Source organism: Miniopterus natalensis, chromosome 12, assembly GCF_054644295.1.
Source record: "Miniopterus natalensis isolate mMinNat1 chromosome 12, mMinNat1.hap1, whole genome shotgun sequence".
Lineage (NCBI taxonomy): Eukaryota > Metazoa > Chordata > Mammalia > Chiroptera > Miniopteridae > Miniopterus > Miniopterus natalensis.
Window position 1 is genome coordinate 42,311,527 of NC_142092.1, and position 24,456 is coordinate 42,335,982.

Here is a 24,456-nt window from a genome sequence, read left to right on the forward strand (position 1 = left end):
TCCTTCTGAGACCCAGAGTGATTGATTTGCTAATGTCAAGGGGCTCATTAGTGGCAGAACTGAAACTGGACCGACACCTTCTGGGGTTATTTTATGCCTTTTTATGCACATACTACTATTTTGTCTAAACCTGGGTTGTTTCATCAATGAAGTGAGACTAACTCTATTTAGAACAAAAATTTAGGTAATATGTAGGTGAAAATTCTTTGAACAGAATAAACTTATTTAAAAAAAAAAAAAAGATATTTTTACTAAGCTGATTAGTGGTAATATGATGGAACATATACGGGACTGGGGGAGTCATTATTTTTGTGTGCCCAGCAAGTTATTCTTTCTCTTCTCATGCTAATATAATCACTCTCTCCTTAAAATGTCACCCATGGATATGACACATAACCCACACATAGCCAAATAATACATTATCTCCCTGGATTGTGTTTCTGGGGTGGGAGTAGATGACCGTGGGCCAGTGTTCCTCCCTTGGGTTGCTGTATACTTGATTGGGCAGCAAAGCCCTTTCCACTGTGTTTGCTAAACCCTGATATTTAGAGAATTTCTATCTGCAGAACAAAGCCCAGCATAGATAGACATGACAGCCAGATGGGTGGGTGGGTACATGAGTGGGTGGGTGGATGGATAGATGGATAAGTGAATGGATGGAGGGAGGGATGGATAAGTGGATGGATGAAGATGGTGGCAAGAAGCAGAAAAAGACTCCTGGAGTCAAGTGCTTGGTTCCACTTCTTGAAGCCCTGGGTCCTAGTCTGTAACTTCAGTCCTATGAGCTATACCTATTTTCTTCTAAGCTATATGAGAAATAAATGTCCCTTTTTACTCAAACTGTCTAAATTGAGTTTCTGCCACTTGTAGCCCTTAAAGAGTTTTGAATATGTAGCATCCTTCTTAAATATAATTCTGTTCTTTAACACCAAAATGTTGCTTTTCATACTGACAATTCTCTTCATAAGCACTTCATAGCAGTTTAAATCTGTACTCCCACCACCCTTAGAAGGTAACATGCTGAGGATCAATTTCCAGGCTTCTGGGCCTCATCTAGTAGGCCGCTCACTTGCTACTCCACTCCCCACTGCTCTCACTAGTCTTCCCTTCCCTCCAACTGCATCAAGACTTTCCCTAGTCAACAGCCCAATGCTATGGCACAAAACCTTGCAACAGGTCTCCTTATGACTTCCACCTATGAACGTATCTACCATTCCCAGCAATATCTATAAGTATATCTGTAATTACTCCTCAAAAACTCATTGAGAATCCTATCTTCATAAAATTCCTCTGGGCCTTCTCTGTTAAGAGAAATACTAATAAGAACCACAGCTTTCTGTTGTCATTTAGTTCAAATTTGACTCAAGCCAGATGCTACCTGGAACTGAAGCCACAATGATGCTTGGATGATTTTCTACTGTGTGTATGAAATGAGGTTATGGTTTGGAAACTATGCTTAGTGAGCAAGTGCTCATGTAACAGGTCATCAATGAAGCCAACTGATGGGAAAAAGACTGAGATTAGAAATAATTTTCTATTCACTACAAAAACATATGTCTAGTGGAAGGATGGAAGGAAGGAAGGAAGGAAGGAAGGAAGGAAGGAAGGAAGGAAGGAAGGAAGGAAGGAAGGAAGGAAGAAGGGAGGGAGGGAGGGAGGGAGGGAGGGAGGGAGGGAGGGAGGGAGGGAGGGAGGGAGGGAGGGAGGGAGGAAGGAAGTCTTCCACTGGCCAAGAAAGAAGGAAGGGAAAGAGAAAGTTTGGTTCATTATTTTGGATCCTGAAAAAAAGAAAACATCCTTATAGACATGAAATGTTTTCAAGGAAAATAAGGAGTTTCCCATTTTAAGGTTGACAGTAGAGAAGGGTAAATTCACCAAAAATATAAAAACAAATATGCCATACAGAATGGTGTGGCATAATGCAACTACCTTCTAGACGGAAGCAAGCATTTGTCTTAAGTAATTAGTCAAGGTCATGACATAGAGAAAGAAATTCATACTGAGCTGTCTCCTCTTGTAACCCTTGTTCTAGGAGGCAACAATAGCCTTCCCAAGTCTAGGGAGAACATACGTCTGTTTTACACAACATCCATTTCTCCAACATGCTCCTTGGACCTAATGAGAAGCTGCATCTGCCACATGTCTGGGTTCACCTCAGCAGCCTGCATCGCAGGAAGGCTTCTTCCATTACAAGCCTGTCTTTAAAATATGGTTTCTAAGTCCTGTGGGCTAATTAAGCACAGCTGGGTCTACATCAGCCCCACTCAAGTGTGACGATTAAGCTGGCAAGAAAAAAATCAATCATCATTAATCACTAGATCCATGTAGTGACTTTTAGAGGTGCTAAATGGGTTGAGCAGGGCAATAGTGATGCTTTTCATTGAGTGGCCAAATGGTTAAAGTAAGAGAGAGCATGCATTCCTCCTAAAACGAATGATCTCAGTGGGAACATCAGATGCTCATGTGTTTACAGAACAAGAAAATCTAGTAAATCTAGTTAAAGTGGGAATAAAGTGCTTATAATTTCCCATACATTGCACTCCCTCCAATTTTAACTCACAGTTAGGACCAGGGGGAGATGCATATATAACTATTGCCACCCCTTGTTGTCACCTGAATGGTACCTCTGTTAGAATTTAAGGTATCTCTTTTAAAGTGAATATATATATTCACTTGTAAATGTTTTCATTGGGCAGGCTTTTTTCCTTTTATTGGACTATTTCCTACAGCCTTTGCCTTAGGATGCTTTGAGAGTTTATGCCTTTTCCAAAAATAGTCTTTCCTGAACCTGCACTGTAAAGGAGTCTGGTTTTCACCAACTTCATTTAATTTGCCAAAACCATCCTCCTTTTTAAGGAAGGTGGTGTAAAACTTTCAGATCTCCACGGGGAGGGGAACAATTAGCACTCAGCTTGTTATTGCTTCCTGTAATGTTTTGGTTTAGGTTTGTTTTCCTGTTTTTAATTCCCTTCTGTTTCACTAGCCAAGTAGGCTGACGGTGGAAGCCCTGGAAATATTTTATTGTGCTCACAATGAGAATAGCTTATCAAACAAAGGAGCCCAGTCTCTCGTTTCATAGCTGGACGTTAGTTTAGAAGCCATTTGTCCTGCTGCCCTGTGGTAGAGAATACAAGCCAGGGTGTGCCTGTCTTCCCAAAAGGAAGCCAGCTCTGGTGTTCTTTCTGGCACAAAATGAGTGCAAGGATTAATTTAGGCAACAACAAACTCCACACTGCCGCTCACACTCCAGCTGAAGACAATAACAGCACAGGAAATTCATTTGCAGGCCAGTTTGAAAAGCAAGAGTTACAATAATGGGAAAACAGCCATGAGCAGGTGAGGCAATTTTCACTTTGCATCCTGAAACTTCAGGGTTTGTGTCCACTATAAACTCACCACGGGATTCGTTCTGTTCTTAGTGGCTCTTTGAGGATTCTTTGCTGGAGAGCCAGCCTGGGGGGAGGTAGGCTATAAATCCCAAGCTGTCACCCACTCTGAACCTTCCCCCTTCCGACCCCAGTGCGTGGTGGTTTCTCTCTTCAGTGAACTTTGGAATCGCTTGGAAGATAAAAATGAGCAACATCTAAGGTCAAATTTTCTCCCCTCTTTCAAAGTCAGAAGAGCACGTGGGAAAAATGAAAGCCGTGTTCCTTTAGGTCTCCATTGCCCTTTATCTCCCTGGAAGCAGCAACTGTAAAGAAGCACAACAGAGAAGAGGTGGTGACCAGATGGAGGGACACAGTACCAAGGGAAGACGGAGAAAAGCAGGGATGACCAAAAGCAGCGGGGGGAGAGTAGGGAACCTGGACTCAGACATAAAAGGAAAAGGCCTGGACGAAATCCTAAAGGGAGCCAAGATGGTGTGGGGTTCGCCGATCTCTCCCCACCTCTCATTGCCCTTCGCAGTGCTCGGGCACCCAATAGCCTCCTCTCACCCGCCCAGTCCCACTGTCTGGGCAATGCCCCAGCTCTCACAGACCCCATCGACATCAAAGCGTGATATACTTTGCCATCTGTTCACCAGACTGAATTCCTATGGTCTAGCCGACCCCTCTATGTGCCCCACAGCCTCCAGCGTAGTGTGGACACAGCAAGTATTCACTATATACTTAAAAAAAAAACTTAACCAAATAATGTGGAATAGGGAATTACTGTGTAACTGTAGAGGGACTTTATGAGGATTGTTGTACCTTCATGACCCTGATTTTCCTGGAAGAAATCATAGGTGATTGGCAGGCCCATCCTGTTTATCCAGAGTTTGGGAGGATCTTCAATTTCTACCAAGGCAAGGACCTGCTCACCAGCCTGAGGGGAAAGGCAGGCAACAAAGGCTCGACTTGTGTAATAGCAGGTGACTAATTCTGGGCCAGCCTCCCCCCCTCACCTCCCCCCACACACACCCAGTTCTCCTCTGTCACACTGGATTGATATCAGAACTTTAAAGCCATGTCACTGAAGGTTTTTGACACCCTAGAACTACTAACACCTTAAGTTGTCAGTCATGTACACCGTAGTGTGAGTGTGGGCATCCTGGGCCTTTTTTGATAAAGAGGAGGGGAGTTAATGGCAGGTACTGTCAATCTAATTTAGAGTCATAGAGTAATAGGTTAGGACTCAAGATAGGAAAATAAAAGTGTTCAGATGCCCTTCAGGCAAGCTGTCCAAGTGTCATCTTCTAAACTAGAAAATCATTGGCTGGTTAAAGCAAACTCTCACCCAAAACCTGCGAGGCTGACACTCGCTCAATCACTCAGAATGGCTGTTTTTAAGTCTCATGAACAAGATGCCTCTGTGTTTCTGGCAATGCAGGTGACCCACATGAAGAGGGCCAGCTGTGTCAAAAAGCTGCTTCGCCATCTGAACCCATGTTCTCCATCAGCAGGTTTTGCCAACAAGCTCATCTCCCAGGGCCTAGGCCTGGCACAAGTTAAGCAGGCACGGAAAGGAAGGAAGCGTAGGCAGTGGGTAAGCAAAAGCAGGAGAGAGTGAGCATGGATGTTGGCCAGACTCGGCTTCCTGAACAAAACACCACCACGAGTCCAGCATTCAAAACAGGAACAGTATAGGAGAAATAAGCCACACACACACACACACACATGCACCCATATACACACACGCACACACACGCACACACACACACAGGCACATACCCAGAGAATAAGAACAGCTCAGGAATAATAAGAACTTTTAAGTGAGCACAGGCAGCCGGTAGAAAAGCCTTGAGGCTTGAGATAGGAACCCAAAGCCCCCAGAGATGTGTGACAAATGACAAGGATCTGATCACAGCAGCATGGAACCCATCTGCAACCCCAACGTTCATCAAGTGGGGGGCTGCAGGGGGGTTATCAGACTAGGCTAAGAGAGCTGTAGACAAGAGGGGACATCAGAGGACCTCCAAAATTCCTGAAAAAATGCCCATAACAGAGCCAGCTGGGACCCTCTGCAGGCCCAGAAAGCAGAAGCCACCAGCCAAGTAAGAACTGTCCTACTCCTTATATCTCATTGCCCCCATTCTACTCTACCCCCACCCCTCTACTGTATAACATAAGATAACTAAGGGCAGAAGGTAAGGCTGGAGAGAAGAGCAGAAAAAGCCAAGAGACTCCCCTTTATGTGTCTATCTGAGACAGAGAAGATTTAAAACTGTGTTAGTTTGCTACTGCTGTGTAACAAATCACCACAATCTTAGCAGCTTAAAACAACATCTGCTTATTACCTCACAGTTTTGTAGGTCAGAAGTTCAGCGTGGCTCAGCTGGGCTCTCTGCTTAGTGTCTTACAAGGCTGAAATCAAAGTGTTAGCCAGCTAGGACCTACTCTTGAGGCTCTGGAAAAGACCCCACTTCTAAATGTATTAGCTCCATGTGGCTATAGATCTGAAGTCCCATTTCCTAGCTGTTGGCCAGTAGGCTCTCTCAGTTCCTGTATCTCTCTGGTTCTTGCAGGTGAGGCCACAAAGCTAACAACAGCGCATGGAATCTCTTTTAGTCTTGGAATCCCTCTTACTTCCCTGTCTACTACTAGAGAGAAAAAACTCTGCTTTAAAGGGTTCATGTGATTTGATTTGGCCCACCAAGATAATTGCCCTTTTGCCATATTGAGTAACATAATCATGAGAATGATATATCATCATCTTTCGAGATTTCACTCACACTCAAAGGGAAGGGGATTATATAAAACTAAGGGTCACTAGAGGTCACTCATGAATTTTCCTACCAGAAACGAGTCAGGTTAGAAGCTTTGAAAACTCCTTAGGTCTGAACATTCAAATTACTACATCAAGAGCCTGTTTGCCACACAAAGGAATCGTGACTGTCTATTAGTGAAGAAAAGCCTATGGTTTGTGTAGTTTTTATGGTGGGGGAGAGGAGGTAAAATGGGAGATTATCGATCAGCCCTCCTGCAACAACTTCCCCTCTCTTCTTTGGAGCTGCCTGCAGAGGTGGCAGCCATCTCATACTCGGCACCATGGCTGCCCTCAGACCTCTAGTGAAACCCAAGATTGTCCAAAAGAGAACCAAGAAGTTTATCTGGAACCAGTCAGACCTATATGTCCAAGTTAAGTGTAGCTGGTTGAAACCCAGAAGCATTGACAAAGGAGTACAGAGGTGATTCAAGGGCCAGATCTGGATGCCCAACATTGGTTATGGGAGCAACAAGAACACAAAGCACATGCTCCCCAGTGGCTTCCAGAAGTTTCTAGGCCACAGTGTCAAGGAGCATGAAGTGCTGCTGATGTGCAACCAATCTCACTGTGCTGAGATTGCTCACAGCATCTCCTCCAAGAACCACAAAGCCACTGTGGAAGGAGCAGCCCAGCTGGCCATCAGAGTCACCAATCCCAGTGCAAGGCTGCACAGTGAAGAAATGAAAAGAAAGATTGTATACACATTGTATTTGTGTTAATAAAACCATAAAATTCTGCCCAAAACAAAATAGACAGGGAGATTGTCACCAATGAATAATTGTTAAGGACAGTGGGATAAAGCATTAAGAGTTTTGTTTGCATCATGAATTGTACTTGTTGGCCATACAGTTTACCTAGGGAATCCTAAAGAAAGGTAGGGATAAAACAAACCAACATAGTGTGTGCTAATGATGAGAATACCAGAGAGGAATATTTTTTAATAATTTTAATATTAAAATTTTAGTATTCCACAGAACTAAAGTGGAATTCCCTACTGTAAAGAGAAGATCCCAATTACTAGAAAAGGAAAGTTGGGTGACTCTTTGTACACCACAGGGGAAAACATAGTTATGTCACAGGAGCCCTGGAGTATATGGTGAGAGATTTAATCCTGGGCCCAGTTATACCCTGGCACCTGTAGTATAAACTCAGGCAGGATCCTAACTCCCTAGACCTCAGTGTTCCACCAGGAAAATATAACAAGAATGTATGGAATAGGGTGGCATATACTCTAAAACAGTGTGCAAACTGGAGCCCCATATGCTCTGCCAGGCCCACAGATGTGTTTTGTTTGGCCCACACAGTGTTTTAAAAAATATAATATCATATCATTTAATGCCAACATTTAAAAAAAAGAAGTTCTCATTTTAAAAAAATCCAGATTTCCAGCTTCTCTTGATAAACAAAAAGATTTGAAAACACTAGGCTCTGTGGCTCTGCATGAGCTGCCCTCCTCAGACACAGGTGTGGGCACTCAGGTGGGCAGTCCAGTTCGCCACCATTCCCACCAGGCGGGCTTCAGGCTTCAGGCTTCTGAGGGGCCTCGCTGGGCTCCATTGGCATCCACGTGTTTGACTTTGCCCTAAAGCATTACACAAGTGTCGGCTGCTATTACCTGTAAAATGAGGTCACTGGAATGGATGATCTACTTCCGCTCTCAGAGGCTGTAGCTCCAGTCTATAAGATGGGTTCTTTGGTCACTTTTCCCAAAAAGGTGTAAAATGATCACCCAGAACCCAGGGTGGTCCATGTCCTCCGTGTGTGGTGTAAAAGACATAAAATGTTCTGAAAATCAGGCATTTGTACTGCAAGTTGCAGAAAGACTTCAGTAAACTGCAAATGCAGTTTCCCAGTGGCAACATTTAGGCACTGGCTTCTTTAAAAGCAAATAGAAAATGGAGATGAGGAAAGGACAAAGTTACCATCCACGCTGAGACAGGGGCAGGCCTCCAAGACAGGAGGGCATCTTAGGGAAAATACACATTCGCCAGAAGAGAGCAAATCCCAAGTGGTTCATCCAGAGAAAGGAGCCAACGGTTTATAGTATTTTGGGGTTTGTTTTCTTTATTCCCCCCCCCAAGATATAAATCAATCTATTTGGATAGGGATGGTCGAGAGAACACATTTTATTGCAATGGATAATTTCCCAAGGGTGAAGGATCATTGTGTTTTATTCCTAACGTGTGTTTTTCTCTTTGGGTTTTGTAAAAACCCACGAGTTTATGAAAGGTTGTCCAGATGAGGACACGGAACTTAGCAAACGATTCCTATCTTTAATTCTCATAAAAGTGGAAACACATACCCATGCTCATGCACGCGGAGCACTCAAAACCCGGAAACCTAATTGAGTGCCAAGCACTTCTGGTACCCTAAGGATATATATATATATATATATATATTTTGGTAGCCTGAGGCTGCCAGAAACTTTGCCTGCTGAATGAATTATAGAACAGGAAGCAGATGGGCTGTGTATATGAAACAACCACTATCTGGCATGATGTGCTGTGCAATTTGGCTCCAAAGATTAAATTGAGCTATTGAATGTTTAATACACTATGCATAACAAATACAGCCAGAGCCACAAAACAGCATAAATTACAGAATTGGTATTCACGCGGCCTTACCCAGGAATCAATACACTGCCACCGCTCATAAGAGTCTGTTGTTTAATACACATAAAGAAGAGAAGAATCTTCTATTAAAATGAGTTATCTGGGCTATTTACCAGAGGCAGTGATTTAGCAGCGGCGGAGTCTATGCAGGGCTGTTGCATGCAGATGATAATACTTCTTGTCCTTGTCTGCCTGTTTCATTGCGCCTATCAGTTGCTGGGGCTGCGAGTCCCTTGGGTACATTAGCAGTCAGCCCAGGAAGTGTGTTTAAGTAATGGACATAATGTTCACATTTGCTAGACCAGCCTTCTCCCTAATCATGAATTATTCTTCCCCAAGGCTCAATTGGAACATTACTTTAGAAGCAGAAGATTTAATCCTTTGCAGCTGATTGGAGGGAATGATTACAGTATTATTTTCTTGTACAGGCTGTCTCCAGTGAAGGTGCCTTTTTCTGTCCCCATCTTTAATAGGCAGCAATCTTTTATTTCCCTGGAGGGAAATGGCAATGAATTTGAAATGGGATAAATCTTCAGGAATCCAAGGTGCTGAGGCTGTAGATCACTGCTGGTTAGTTAATTAGTTTAGTCCTCACTTGTTTCATCTCCAAGGTAGAACACCTTGTGACAAGGGGACACAGGGGTGGGTGGGTCCGCGCCGAGTGGGAGAGCGAAGGAACCAGCTGCGGGCCGATAAATAATCAGATGCCTTAAAGCAGCGATGCCCCTGTGGATTTCCTTCCATGTCAGTGTTCGGTTCTGGATCTTTGATTCCCACTTGCTGCAATGGCTAAAATAAGCAGTGCTTGCCCATTCTGACTTTTAAGGACAATTCAAGTCACTGAAAGGGATTATTATCTAGTAGAGATGGTTAAAGCAAAGTAAGGCAGAATAGTATAGGACAGGCAACCAAAGAAGATCGGAATTGTCGCCCTGTAGTGATATTTATATACAGGCTGGACCCAGACTCCGCCCTGGGAGGGGAAAACCTTGCACTTGCACATTCCTGGTGAGTGCTCTTTAAGCACCGCCGCACAGGGAAGCGATAAATAGCAATTGACTCGTTTGTGTGTGTGTGTGTGTGTGTGTGTGTGTTTTATTTTCATGATTAATGTTTCCAGAGAGGGGGGAAATGTGGCTTAGAAATTAATTACCTTGGGGTGGAAGATCTAAGCCCCAGGCCTGTTGTCTTTCTGCCCCACCCTTCCCAGGGAGAGGCCAGCTGAGCAACCTTCCATTCCCCTGAAATCTTTCTCACGGGGGGCCTTCACCACATTCCCTTCATCACCCCCACCCCTTTTGTGTTGCTTTTTTAAAATATAAATAACAAAGACAGAAACAGATCAAACCTAAAGAGATCAGCTGAATTATAAGAAAGTCCTTGCTGGCTAACACGTCTTGCATCTGATTTAAAGCAGGAAGCCCCCACGTCTAGCTGCCTGCAATCTATTTGGAATAAAACAAGGTCGTGCCGCCTTGGCCCTGATTATAAATATATTACGTTGAGGTGATGAATACGGCATTCAGGAGAAGCGGGAGATCAAGAGTGCCTGAGGCTGGCGGCTTTCAATCTCTCCTCCGTGCCGAGGAGGAGCCGTAAAATAAACACGCTGTTGGATCAGTGCTGCAGGACCCGTGGACGGAGGCACAGGGATGATTTTGTTTCCAAAGCTGAACATAACGGGAGAGGGGAACATAAACGGGGGAAGGGAGGGGAGGGGAGGGGAGGGGAGGGGAGGGGAGGGGAGGGGAGGGGAGGGGAGGGGAGGGGAGGGGAGGGGAGAGGGAACAGGGGAAGAGGGAAGGGGAGGGGGAAAGGGAAGGGAGGGGAGGGGAGGGGAGGGGAGGGGAGGGGAGGGGAGGGGAGGGGAGGGGACGGGAGGGGAGGGGAGGGGAGAGGGAACAGGGGAAGAGGGAAGGGGAGGGGGAAAGGGAAGGGAGGGGGAGGGAGAGGGGAGGGGAGGGAGAGGGGAGGGGGGACAGGGGAGGGGAGGGGAGGAGGAGGGGTTAGGGGAGGCCCTGTTAGTGCTTCTGGGAGGATGGGAAGAAAACCTCTTTCTACTAGCTTGGGGGGGTGGGGGGGTGGCCCCCTCAGCCTATTATTTTAAGCCACCAAGAAAGACGGGAAAAGTCACAAGTCTTCTTCTTCTTTAATATGTTTTTATTGATTTCAGAGAGAGGAAGGGAGAGAGAGACAGAAACATCAATGATGAGAGAGTCCTTGATCGGCTGCCTCCTGCACCCCCAACAAGGGATCGAGCCCGCAACCCGGGCATGTGCCCCGACCAGAATCGAACTTCAGTCTCCTGGATCCTAGGTCGATGCTCAACCTCTGAGTCACACCGGCCCGGTGGAAAGGTCACATCAAAGGAAAATCTGGGATTGATGTGTCTGCTTCCTGTAGACATGTTCAATCTTCAAATTCTTCCATTTTTGGAGAACAGTCCCACTGGCTCCCTACCACCTTCACAGAACCTCAAATGGTAGGACTGGTGTAGAAAATCCAGCAACAGTCACTTTGGTCTGCCCTCTTGTTTCAAAAAGAGCAAGAAGCTTTTTAAAGGGCACACAGCTGGGAAACAGCCGATCTGGGACTGGGACCCAAAGATGCCCGTGCCACATCTATCTAAAGGAGACAACCTGCTGGCTCACATGTCCCCTTGTTTCAGTCACCCTTGTATTCTGCCTCAATGAACCCCAAACTCCTCTGAATTCAAAAGTCCCCAAGCCTTGGTCAAGGACCACCAGCCTTGCCTCTCCTTCCTCTGTAATCTCTTTCAATGTATCAATCAAATCAATATTTGATTGTTTCTGTCAAGCTCTTATTTACCTCTCTCAACAGCTGACTTCAAAGCAGAATTGTCTTTCCTGTTTGAGATCCCTTTAGTTATGTGACCCACTTTTTGGTTTTTCATTTTTCTTCCATCAGCTTCTGGCTCAGAAAATTAGTATTTTCCCCTAAACTGACATTTACATATAATATCATATGTTTCTATTCTGCTGTAGCAGGAAGTAGGAGCAATTATCCTATGCCACATAATAATGGAAGGAGCTGGTGCTGACAGCTTTCAGCTATTCTTCCTCTCCCTCTCCTTCCTGAGGGTAACAAAGTTCAGAGAAGTGGCCAAAGCTGCAGAGAGCAAGAGGTTGCAGGGAAATGTGGGCATGATGAACAGGAATGAATGTGGAGCTAAGGCGTCTGCAGAGCTGGATCCTAATCCCAGTTGTAGCCGAGATTACTTGTTTGACCTTGGCTGAGCTGCTCAAATTCCTTAGGGCCTTGGGGATTTTTAGTCTGAAATATTAGGGGTTGGACTTAGGTCCCTGACTGCTCTATCAGTCTATGGTCCTGATTGCCCCCAAAATATTAATTGGATTTTACATCATTTGGTTTCATTTCCGGACATTTACAATTCTCTGAGTAATGGGTAACATTCACAGCCCAATTACTTTCCCAAGCTCATCAAAATTTAATTTGCTTCGAGCAGTGACACACAGCCGAGTTTGACTAGGAAGTCGGCGAAGCCACACCAGTGATTTACGCAAGGCTCCCTGTCTACAGAATTTACCATCAGGGATGTCTAATGAAATTTTTTCTCATGTAAACATACAGCTTTCACATCTACTGGAGCTCGAGCAGATGAGTTCCCCGGGACCGAATGTACTAGACAATACGCTCCTTTTCACATAATGAGCTCGGGAAATTCTGCTGTGAAATGAAGGGTCTTGAAGTTATTAAAATGCTTCATAAATGAGAACTCTATCTCTTTCAGGACTTTACAATGCTATTTGCATGTTTAAAACACCTGACCCCAAGAGGCTGCATTTATTCTACTACAATTTAAAAAATACTTTGACCTCCACATTTACATTTAAATCTTGATACCTGTGCATTTTTCACCCTCAAGCTACTATAAGGTCTGCATGAGGAGGGCATTTTGACATAAAATTAATGTAATTTTAGGAGGCAGGAAATAGTATTAGAATTTAGAAGTCACCAATATAACCATCATTAAATTGCTGGATCAAATGTATTTTCTTCTTCCTGTCACTGTTTTGAAAATCATACTCTATATCTGCACTGTCCATCGTGGTAGCCACTAGTCACACGTGATTAGTGAGCCCCTGAAAGAAGCTGGTCCAAACTGAGATGTGCCGTAAATGTAAAATACACAATGGATTGCAAAGATTAAAATGAAGAATGTAAAATATCTCATTAATCATTTTTACATATATTACCTGTTGAAACAATAGTTTGGATATCTTGAGTTAAATAAAATAAATTATGAAAATTAACTTTACCTGCATCTTCCAAGCTTTTTCAAGGCTTCTAGAAAATTTACTTACATAGGCTGCTCAATTATTTCTATTGGACAACACTGCTCTAAGTGTCTAATAGCTCTGTGTCATGCTTTATACATCTAGCGCGATGTTCATTTAGTCTGCAGATCATTTTTAAGTGTTTGCAAAGTGCCATGATCTGTGCTTGATGAAAGGAACATTTTAGAAGATGAAGGAGACACATAAAGAAATAATTAGAATCTACATGGTACTCACTACTTCCCAATCAGGACCCTGACATTAGCTTAGAAGACATATCAAGGAAGCACATTCAGCCTCCTTTGTAGCTCTGTCGCCCTTGTGGTTAAATCCCAGGCCTTACTTTCATGTCCTAGGTGGATCCAGATTTTGTGGATCCTGAAGCCTATGGAAGCCAGCTTTAGTAAAAAAAAAAAAAGAGAGAGAGAGAGACAGAGAGAGACAGAGACAGAGAGATGCAAAATGACAATGACAAAATTAGGTAAATATTATAATTGAAGTATGAAATAATAAAATCAAACAAAGGTGGGAATGAGTGGTTCCAACATGTCTCCATAAGATCCTTGACTTAGGTCACGTGGGATGCGTAGGCATGTGGTGAGGAGGTTGGGACAGATTTCGCTGCCAGAAGACAGCGTGGGTAACGGCACAGAGGTGCTTCTTTGTAGGAGTGACCAAGGTGCCAATAATGAGAAGTGGGGCTGGATGAAAGGTGGGCAAGGGACAGATAATGTGGGGGCCTGAGTGCCAGTCAAAGGTTGATGATTTCATCCTGGAGAACAGGAATTGGGAACCAGTGAAGCTTTGGAGTGACATGATCAGAGTTATATTTTAGAAAGACCACGGAAAGCAGTGGAGGGACCGGATGGGGCACACTTCTGATTCAAAGTATGCACCTACCTCTCCATTTCTGATCTGAGTAATCTATCAGTGTCCCAGCACAATCCCATGTGCCTAGATTCGAGAATGCCCTTTCCCCTAAAGTTCTCTGGGTTGACTGCTGTTCACGGAGTCAGTCTTATCTCCCACCTCCCCACTAACTCCAGCCCTCAGGCCCTGCCTTCCACCACCCATCAGTAACTGTTGCTTCTGAATGACTTCCACATTGCCAGCCTCAGCACCTGGGTGGCAGATCACTCTGGGAAACACAAGAGACTTCACACACAACAAAGAGCTTGGCATCTGAAGAAGTATGGTTGTCAGTGGGTCTACAAAATGAAAGGATGACAATACTCCACTTGTGCCACCTCAGCCAATGGTGCCCCAGACTAAACCTGGCTCAGCCCCTAGGGACATAACCCAGACTTCCTCAAAAAGCTAGTTTCCAAATCCCAACCGTCCACCTGAGCGGCTTGCTCAGATGAGAACTGGGCCTACTGCCTCACAGACACAAAGTCATCATTTTCTCTTATTGACCTAACTTGGAATGTGGACCATCCCATCACGCTCACCTCTTTATAAACTCTGAATGTCTTCCTCTCAGTATCTAATGCGCCTTGGTCAGGGTCACCTCAGTTTACAACTATCTGGCAAACCATAACTTTGAACCTAGTTCTGGATTTTTTGGACTCATGTGCTACTTAGGCTAATTGGCTGACCCATTCCCATGCAAACTTCTAGGTCCATCTACCAATAGGCTTTCTGGCAGAAGTAAATAAATTGAATATGTTCACAGGTTCAACCTTATTGAATATGTTCATAGGTTAGCTTTTGGCCTCAATAAAGGTAAATGAAGTGCTCTGAAATTAGGGATTTAGCTCTATGCAGTCACCCTCCCATGCTCCCCACTACACCTGCTCTTGTTTACACTTCTGTGTTAAAAAGTGCTTCACTTTCTTGGTTATGAGGCAAAAAGTAGACAGTGCCATCAGGGTGCCAGGCTGAGTGCCAGAGTGTAATCAGATCCCCATTCAGGGCTGAAGGAGTCACAGGAATGTACCATAGAAAAGGTACAGTAAAATTATGGTGTAAAGATAAAAAATGGGACACCTGTATAGGGCACTTACCATGAGTGGAGCTTGTAGGACTGGAAATTGCTCTGGATGTCAGTGAGTGAGTGGTGAATGTGAAGGCCTAGGACATTACTTAGACTTTATAAGCACTGTACACTTAGGCTGAATTTGTAAATAAAAAATATTTTTCTTTTTTCAATAATAAGTAAATCTTTGCTTCCTGTAACTTTTTTACTTTATAAAATTTGAATTTCTTTAACTTTTGACTTTGTAATAATACTTAGCTTAAAGCACAAACATTGTACAACTGTACAAGAAAATTTTTTTGTCTCCCTAGCCAGTTTGGCTTGTGGATTGAAGGGTCCCAGGTTCAATTCCGGCCAAAGGCACAAGAACATGTACCTTGGTTGCATGTGGAGGCAACCAATCGATGTCGATGTTTCTCTCCCTCTCTCTCTCTTTCTCCCCGCCCTTCCATTCTCTCTGAAAAGCAATGGAAAAATATCTTCAGGTGAGGATTTAAAAAAAAGAATATTTTCTTTCTCTATATCATTATTCTATACACTTTTTCTATTTGAAAACAACTTTTTTACTTTTTAAACTTTTTTGTTAAAAACTAAGGCACAACTTATATGCATATATGCATAATCCATGGACACAGACAATAGTGTGGGGAAGGTTTGAGGGAGGTGGGTGCAGGGTAGAAGGGATCAATGGGGGGGAAAGCGGGACATCTGTCATACTTCCAACAATAAAGATAATTTTTTTAAAAACTCAAGCTCTGCATGTATATATATGTGTGCGCATACACATATATATATATATATATATATATGGCACAAACACACACAATAGCTTAGGACTACACAAGGTCAGGATCACCAATATCACTGTCTTCCCCCTCCACATCTTGTCCCACTAGAAGATCTTCAAGGTCAATAACATGCATGGATCTGTCATCTCCCATGATAGTAATGTCTTCTTCTGGAACACCTCCTGAAGGACTTGCCTGAGGCTCTTCTTGAGGAGCTGTCACTCTTTTCAGAAATATGTCTATGGTGGTTTGCCTTGTTTGTTTCTTTTTTTCATAAATTATTTGTAAGTAGATAAGGCACTATGAACATTACTCTCTATTAAGGAAAACAATTTAGTGTTTGGGTCCGTGTTTTCAAAATTTTTAATGAGCTTGTTGAGGTCTGCAAAAGTTTCTGCTAAACCTTTCAGTGTGAATTTTTTGGGGGTCCTTCTTTTTATTCTCTGAAAGTTTCCTTTTCTCTTGCTTCTTCTTTAACTATGCATTCCTGCTCTAGCTCCAACAATCCTCATTAGTCAGTTCCTCAGGAACCACCTCTAGGAGCTCCTCAATGTGATACTCACTGACACCCAGGTTAAAGCTGATTGCCATCTCAACCACAGCATTATTGATTTTTGCAAACTCCTCATTTTTGGCAAATTCTTTGCAATTATGTATACTTCTTACGTATCTTCTTCCAAATGCCATTCATACACTCCTTGGTTACATCACCCCAAGCCTAAGCAATATCTTGATGCAGTCATAGATGTAATCCTTCCAGAACTGCATGTGTCTTCTCAGAGTCTTCCTCAGTTGCAGCAAGAGCCTGGACAAGTTTCCTCCTCAGGCAGTTAAAAGCTGCTTTAACTCTTTGATCCATGGTTGGAGCAAAGAGGTGGTGTTTGGAGGGAGAAAAAGCACTTTGATATTGTATTGAAGATCACCAATTAAAGGAGGATGTCCAGGAGCATTGTCAACAATAAACAAAATCTTGATAAGTATGCTGTTCTCCAAACAGTACTTCTCCATTTCTCTGGCACAGCAATTCAGGAGGGCATGTTAGGAAAGATGCTGGGTCCTCCATGACTTCTTACTGCTTCTGTAATACTCTTGAAGGCCCCGGGTTCTCACTGTGCCAGATCAGAAAGGGCTTCATTTTGTAGTTTGCAACATTGCATTGCAAGCAAGACTGTTATTCTGTCCTTAAAAGCCTTGGAACCAGGCATTGACTTGGCCTCCTTATGGATGAAAGACCTTTCAGGCATCTGTTTCCAGAATAGCAAAGTTTAATCCATACTGAATATTTTTTCTGGCAAGTAATTTTTCCTCCACAGTCAGCTTATCTAGAGTTTCAACAAATTCCTTAGCTGCCTTCACAGCACTCACAGACTCATCGCTCACTTTTGCCTTATGTAAAGCATAATGATTCTTGAATCATTTAAACCACCCAGAACTAACAGTACATTCAACATTATCTTCAGGTCTAGTCTTTTCTTTCAACATCACAAACAATCTTTTTGCTTTGGCGGTGATCACCATGGGGCTGAGAAAGACAGGCTTTTGTGTCTGGTCTTCAGTCCGGGGCATTAGAAGTTTCTCCGTGTCTGATATAGGCTCTTCTCGAATTTTTGTTAGTCTTGTTGTCTTCAATGAAGCAGATCCTTTAACAGCTTCCGTCGCTTTGTTATTACTCAAGGTTGTCGCTGTGGTGGAATGGGACATGCCCGACTGATTTTCCACCGTCATACTTCTTAATCACTTTTAATTTCGTTTCCAGGTCACTCACTCGACATGGCCTCTGACCGTCAACATTAGCAGTGGATTTTGTGCACTTGGGGGCCACAATGAACAAAACAACATGAGATCATGAGATTAAATCAAGCACAAGAGAAAATGATCAGTCCAGGGGCATGGTAAACATGAGATGTATGAGGCTGCTGCTGGCCTAGCAGGGCACACTGCTTCACAACAAACGTTTTATAAGTAGGACGACTACACTCTAAAACAACAATTAAAAAGTATGGTATAGTAAATACATAAACTAGTAATAGTCATTTATTATTATTATCAAGCGTTATGTACTGTACTAGTTTCTTTTGCATGGAAACAAGGTGGGTCAAAAAATAAAGAACCAATCAGGTGAACTTCTGTTTAATAAGGGAACTGGAGTCACACCAGCTTCCAAATTGACCTGGACCTGGAGGTTAAGACTAAAAAGGGTATCCTTAAACTAGAGATTTTCACATAGTTCAGAGGCTGGTTTGTCTCCACTTCCTAATTTAATTTCTACTCTTTCTATGGTTGCCCTTAAATTTTTCACATGTGTTTTCTAGCAAATACTATTTTTAATCAAAATCTTGATTTCTTCCAAAACAGAAAAGGACCTTGGCATGGCTTGAACTCAGTCGCTTCCCTCCGTTGGGTTATTGGAAGAAGCTGGGGAGCGCACAGTCGATACCAGTTTGCATTTACCAACATGCTTTCCTCTTTATTTGCCTCCCGCTTTACCCCTTTTCATTCGGTTTGCTTCTTGCTGAGGGACATATATCAACAGGTCTTTCAGCAGAAAGAATAATAAATAAATAATAAATTCTATAAATAATAAACTGAATAATAAACTCTCAGTCATTATATATCTATATTTTTGTCTATATTTTACACTCTGTCTTGATCACAATTTTACCTGGGAATGAATCCCAGCTTGTTTTCCTGTAACCTAGAAAATTTATTTAGTTGCTATCTGACGTGTACTTTTTGTTGTGAGAATTCTGTCATCAGTAAAATTACCTAGAAAACAGTAACAACCTGGCTTCTCTTTTTCTGGTCATTGTTTTACTCTCTAGGTATAGATTTGTTTATCAAATCCTAATGTTGCTTGTTATATTTGAGGGGCCATGTCTTTTTTCAATTCTAAAAGAAAAATTTTCAGCCATAATCTCTTAGAATACAAACCTAGCTCCATTCTCTCTACTCTCTTGTGGGTGCTTTTAATTTTTTCCTCCATCCCTCTAAATTTCTCTCCCATTTTTTTCTATCTTCTTTTCTCTCTGAACTGCATTTTAGCTGGTTCTGTTAGATTTTTACAATTCAGAAAAAAAAATATTTTGGGGGAAGATCTAACTACTGATTAACCAATTTATTGAGTTTTACTTTATTCTGAATCTCAGCATTATAAAACAACAACAACAACAACAAAAAACACACCACACTATAATTTTAACCTAATTCCCTGATTATACCAAAGAGATGAAAATTCATATTCTTATGCAAATGTTCTTTGTGATAGATGTTTCTGGGGATGTTCCTGATTCATATTCTGCATTAATAGAATCTTGCCACTTATCACAGTGACATATTGGACTCTCATGGTAAAAAGAAGCCAGGAAACATTTCTAATAAACATGCAGACATATATTTTTCCAGTTAATTATCTCTCCGGTTTTAAAGCATGATTATTTTAAAAGTGTCAAAATGTACTAATCCATACTGCAATTGTTTGGAAAACTTCATGAGCGAGTATATTTCAGCAAGAAAAGACATTTGATGCCAGTCAAATTCTCTTTTTTTTTTTTTCTGTCACTATAAAAGTGGCTTTCCTATTTTCAATAGTTTTTCAAAATTAAAGTCGTATCTAAGCTGACAACTTCTTTGGCAAGTTTCAGCTCGATGTAATTTGAAACAGTCAAGGAAGCAAAGTCTAAACAATAAGGTTTTTAATGGGACCGGTGACAGATCCTTAACGACTGTCATGCTGCATCTGACACCAAAAGACTGGAGAGGAAATTTGTTAAATAAATACTTGCAGTTAAGGAGTACACCTGCATTTAGAGTATGTGTACTGTGTCATGGAAATATGTAAGATCTGAGAATCTGATGATGTTAAACACTTAGCAAAAACAGACCTGAAAAATCCCCCCAGGGAATTTCTCTCTTTAACCTTCAGAATATTCTTTAGCTACAGTTGGCATCCAAAGGTCATTAAAAGGTCACATAGAATTTTAAAAAAGCAAAGCTCTCCTCCTTTTAGCCTCAGATTACTTCTATACAAAACAAAGCTGTTTACTTTCTGAGGGAGAAAACAGTTCTAATAAGACCCTTTTCCACACCTGATTTCTTTAACTAGAATGAAATTTTTTACAACTAATGCTATACTAATATTAACTCATGTATTATGTACTCAGAATACGTGAACATTCTGTTTTAGAAACATTAAAAATTTGAGTACTTTCTTAAAAGAAATAAACTAAATCATGAGGAAAGCCAAAATGAGTCTATACTTGACAGTTTAATGTACAATAATTTTCTCTACTTAAATCTTCTAAGTTTGGTTTCAGATAAAAGTTACTATCTTTGTTTAGACTTTTTATGTTTCAATAGGTAAAATGTCAATCCTGATATTTAAAACCCTTTAAGTGAAAATTCCTAGGCAACATGAAGAAAAATCAAACCTGTGTTTCAGGACACAGCGAAACCCTCCAAGCCCAGCAAATGTTTGCACACGTATCACAGAGCGAACCTCGCAGGCGATTCTGGGAAGATGTGTCTTGATTATAATTCTCTTAAGTTTCCGATACCAACTTCAGTCTACCTCCCTGTCCTGCTCAGACCTACAAGCTACAATGAGCAAATAAACTCTTGGCATGAGAGATCAAATGAAATAAATATCCCAAAATATAAAAGGGTGTAAATTATGAGGAAATCATGATTATAAGGAAAAAGATAAGGTAAGGTACAAATAGTTGGAACTCAGAAAGTGAAGACACAAAATAAAAACAAAGAACTAATTAACAGATAACAGACCATTTCCTTAAGGTGAAGAAAGGTCACTCTGGAGTTCACTGAATTCCAGGCCAGGTTGTTGTGAAAAAGCATATACTTGGGCCAGTCTGCTACAGTACTGGACTTCTGAGGACACAGAGGAAATATTACAAGCACCCATACAAAGGAATAAGTTGCCTACCTAAGAAAATACATCATTCTCTTACACTTATAATTAGAAGATAAAGAAATAATAACTACTTCTAAAATACATCATTTTATTCCCAATAATTATAAACACAACCAAAATATGTACTTATCAAGGTAAAATAAATATGCAAGAATGCTAAAGGTTATCACCCAGGTATACCATCTCAGACAAATAATAAATAACTACAAATATATAATAAATAAACCTGAACTTGATCTCACAATTTGGAAATAACAGAAGTATATTGAGCTATAAGCCTTTTAACTTATACATATACACACAAACACATACATACATATACTTTATAATTTATATTATATGTATTTGCACATAAAAATGCATATAAAATATATTTGCATTATCTATAGTGCAATGATATAGATGTCTTTAAATATTAATTAATAACTGATTCTCTGAAAATATGAAACTTAAGTGTCTGAAACCCTTAGAACAGTAAGAATATACTCAAGGGAAATTCTAAACCTGGAATAATGGAGGGAAGAAAACAAGAAAGGAGATTAAAATGTTCTAAATATCTCATTTTATTGGGGAGAAAATAAGTATCTTAGTGAGAAAAACTGTACCTGTCAGTGGGGATAATAGTATCTTGTTTTATATACATAAAGAAATACGTATTTATCACAGTTTAGAGAGATGGACTATAAATGATAATGGATCACAAAAATATAGTAAATTAACAGATTAACTCAGGAAATGAAGTGAATGTTAACTTGATCAAGACAAGAAAAGAAAAAGCCAATACAAAACTAAATAATAATCATAAGGTAAAAAGTGATGAAAAGAAGCAAGTATATTGGTTACTACATGAACTAAATTCCTCCAGGAAGAGAGAGACTATCGAATTGACTTTAGACAAGCTATATTCTAGTAGCAAAAAAATTGCGCACTATACTGGGATAAAGAAAAGCTGAATGTAAGAGTTAACTAAAATCAACTCAAAATAGCTTACAGGCTTGAACATAAAACCTTCAACTGTAAAACTCCTAGAAGAAAACACAGGGTGTAATCTCCTTGACATCAGTCTTGGCAGTGATTTTTTTGGACGTGACACCAAAAGCAATGGCAACAAAACCAAAAAGAAATAAGTGAGACTACATCAAACTAAAAAAATTCTGCAAGCAAAGGAAACCATCAACAAAATGCAATGGCAACCTATTGAATGGGAGGAAATATTTGCAAACCACATATGCAATAAGGGATTAACATCCAAAATATACAAAGAACTCACACAACTCAATAGCAAAATAATAATAACCCAATTAAAATGGGAAGAGTAGACATTCTTCTAAAGACGACAAACAAATGCCACAGGTATGTGAAAGGGGCTCAATATCACTAATTGTCCGGAAATGCAAAGCAAAACCACAAAAAGCTGTATCACCCCACACTTGTTAAGATGTCTATTACCAAAACGAAAAAGATAAAAAACGCTGGTGGGGTATGGAGGAAAGGGAACGCTTATACACTATTGGTAGAAATATAAATTGGTATAGTCACGATGGGAAACAGTATGGAGGCACCTCCAGGAATTAAAAATAGAACTACCATATGATCCAGCAATCCCACTTCCTAAGTATATATCTAGTGGAAATAAAATCACTACCTCAAAAAGAAATCTATTTTCCCATGTTTCACAATACCCAAGACATGGAAACAACCTAAGTGTCTAACAACAAATACATAAATAAGTATAAATGTGATATATCTAATGATATAAATTATATAAGTGATATAATGATTTAATAACTGTATGATATAAATGTGATATAAATGTAAACTGTAATTGAAAAAAAATTTTTTTAATGGGCAAAAGACTTGAACAGATGCTTCACCAAAGAGGATATGTCAGATTAGCTTAATATCATTAGCTATTAGGGTAATGCAAATTAAAATTAAGATGAGATGCTACTGCACGCCTATTAGAATGGCAAAAATTAAAAATACTGAGACTACTGAGTCCTGGCAATGATGCTGAACAGCTAGAGCTCTTATACATTGCTAATGGAAATGACACAGTCCCTCTGGAAAACAGTTTCACAGTGTTTATAGTTAAACAGACACCTACCTTACAACCCTGCCATCCCACACTTAGGTATTTACCAGAGAGAAATTAAAACTTAAGTTTACATAAAAACCTGTACACGAATGTTTATAGCAGCTCTATTCATAATCGGCAACAATTGGAAACAACCCAAAAGTCCTTCGACAGCTGAATGAATGCACAAGCAAACTATTGATTCACACAACAACATGGATGCATTTCAAAGGTTTTATGCTAAGAAAAGAAGCTGGTCTCAGAGAAGCCAGTCTCAAAGGTTGTATATTCTGATTCCTGACGTTCTTGAAAAGACTCCATTGAGAGTGATGGAGAACAAATCAGTGTTTGGCAGGGGCTAGCAGTTGGGGCAAGGATTTGCAAAGGAGTTTTTGGAGTGATGTAACTGTTTTGTATCTTGATTGTAGTTGTAGTTACATGAATTACATATCTTAAAATTCATTGAACTGTACACCAAAACTAAAGTTCACTGCATGCTAAGTTTTAAAACATAAAATAATATTAATTAACCTGGCCCAGAGAAAATATAGAGAGCTCTTCTAATTCATTTTATGAATCCTGTATAACATTTACTTCAAAACCTGGTAAAGATAGCACACACACAAAAAACAAAACAAAACAAAAAACAACTTTCTTCTGAATATAAATGTAAATTTTCCAAATAAAATATTACCCAAAATCAACAGAAAATGTTATCATAGCTGATAGATACATAATACATACACATACATAATATCATAGGTGATATATACACATGCATGTGTGTACACACAAACACATACACATATATAGACATACATACATATATAAATATGTAATTTAAGGAGGTGTTTGTAATTGGATAAAATGATCATAAAACTTTCCATGCAAGAAATAAATCCCAAAAAATTATTGTTTTGAAAATAGAAGAAGGGCAAGGGGAGGTTTTTTCCTACCTCATATCAGATAATTCTATTAAAGCCAACTATGAAGAAGTCAACGTGGTGCTGACCTAGGAATAGACCAGGAAGGATCATTGGTACATAACAGAGGATCCAAAACTGAGGCCAACATATTTGAGAATTTAATGGCACAAATGTACTATTTTAATTCAATAAAAAAGAGATTGCTTTTTAAATACCAGTTTTATTAAAAACTTACGGGCAAAAAATAAATAAAAACAATTAGAATTCTTCAAAAATAATAGCTGTATACAGGCTATGCAGTCTAGGTGGGTAAAGCACTTTTAAACAAAATTGGACATTAAGAAAGTATAAAAACAAAAAAAAATTATTTGGCTCCACTTTTTCCAAATGTTTAGGAAAGGAGAGCAAAATATCTATTAAACAATCAATGTGAAAAAAGCACATGCAGTGGAGGAAACAGCATTTGTATCTTTAATGTAGTTATTGTCTTCCAAATTTACATATGGAAAAACAACCCAATCAAAATATGGGCAAGGCGGGAAGCACAGGCAATTCAGAGAAAAGCAAAACCAAGAGATAGATTAAAATAAACTAGCAGTCCGGAAAATTCAAATTAAAATAACAAGGAGATATTAGACAGGCA

General features: G+C 40.6%; 1 pseudogene; it reads left to right on the forward strand.

Annotated features, from left to right (window-relative positions):
- Positions 1-6,467: 6,467 nt before the first annotated feature.
- On the forward strand, positions 6,468-6,905 carry LOC107544871 (large ribosomal subunit protein eL32 pseudogene; annotated as a pseudogene).
- The last annotated feature ends 17,551 nt before the right edge of the window (positions 6,906-24,456 follow it).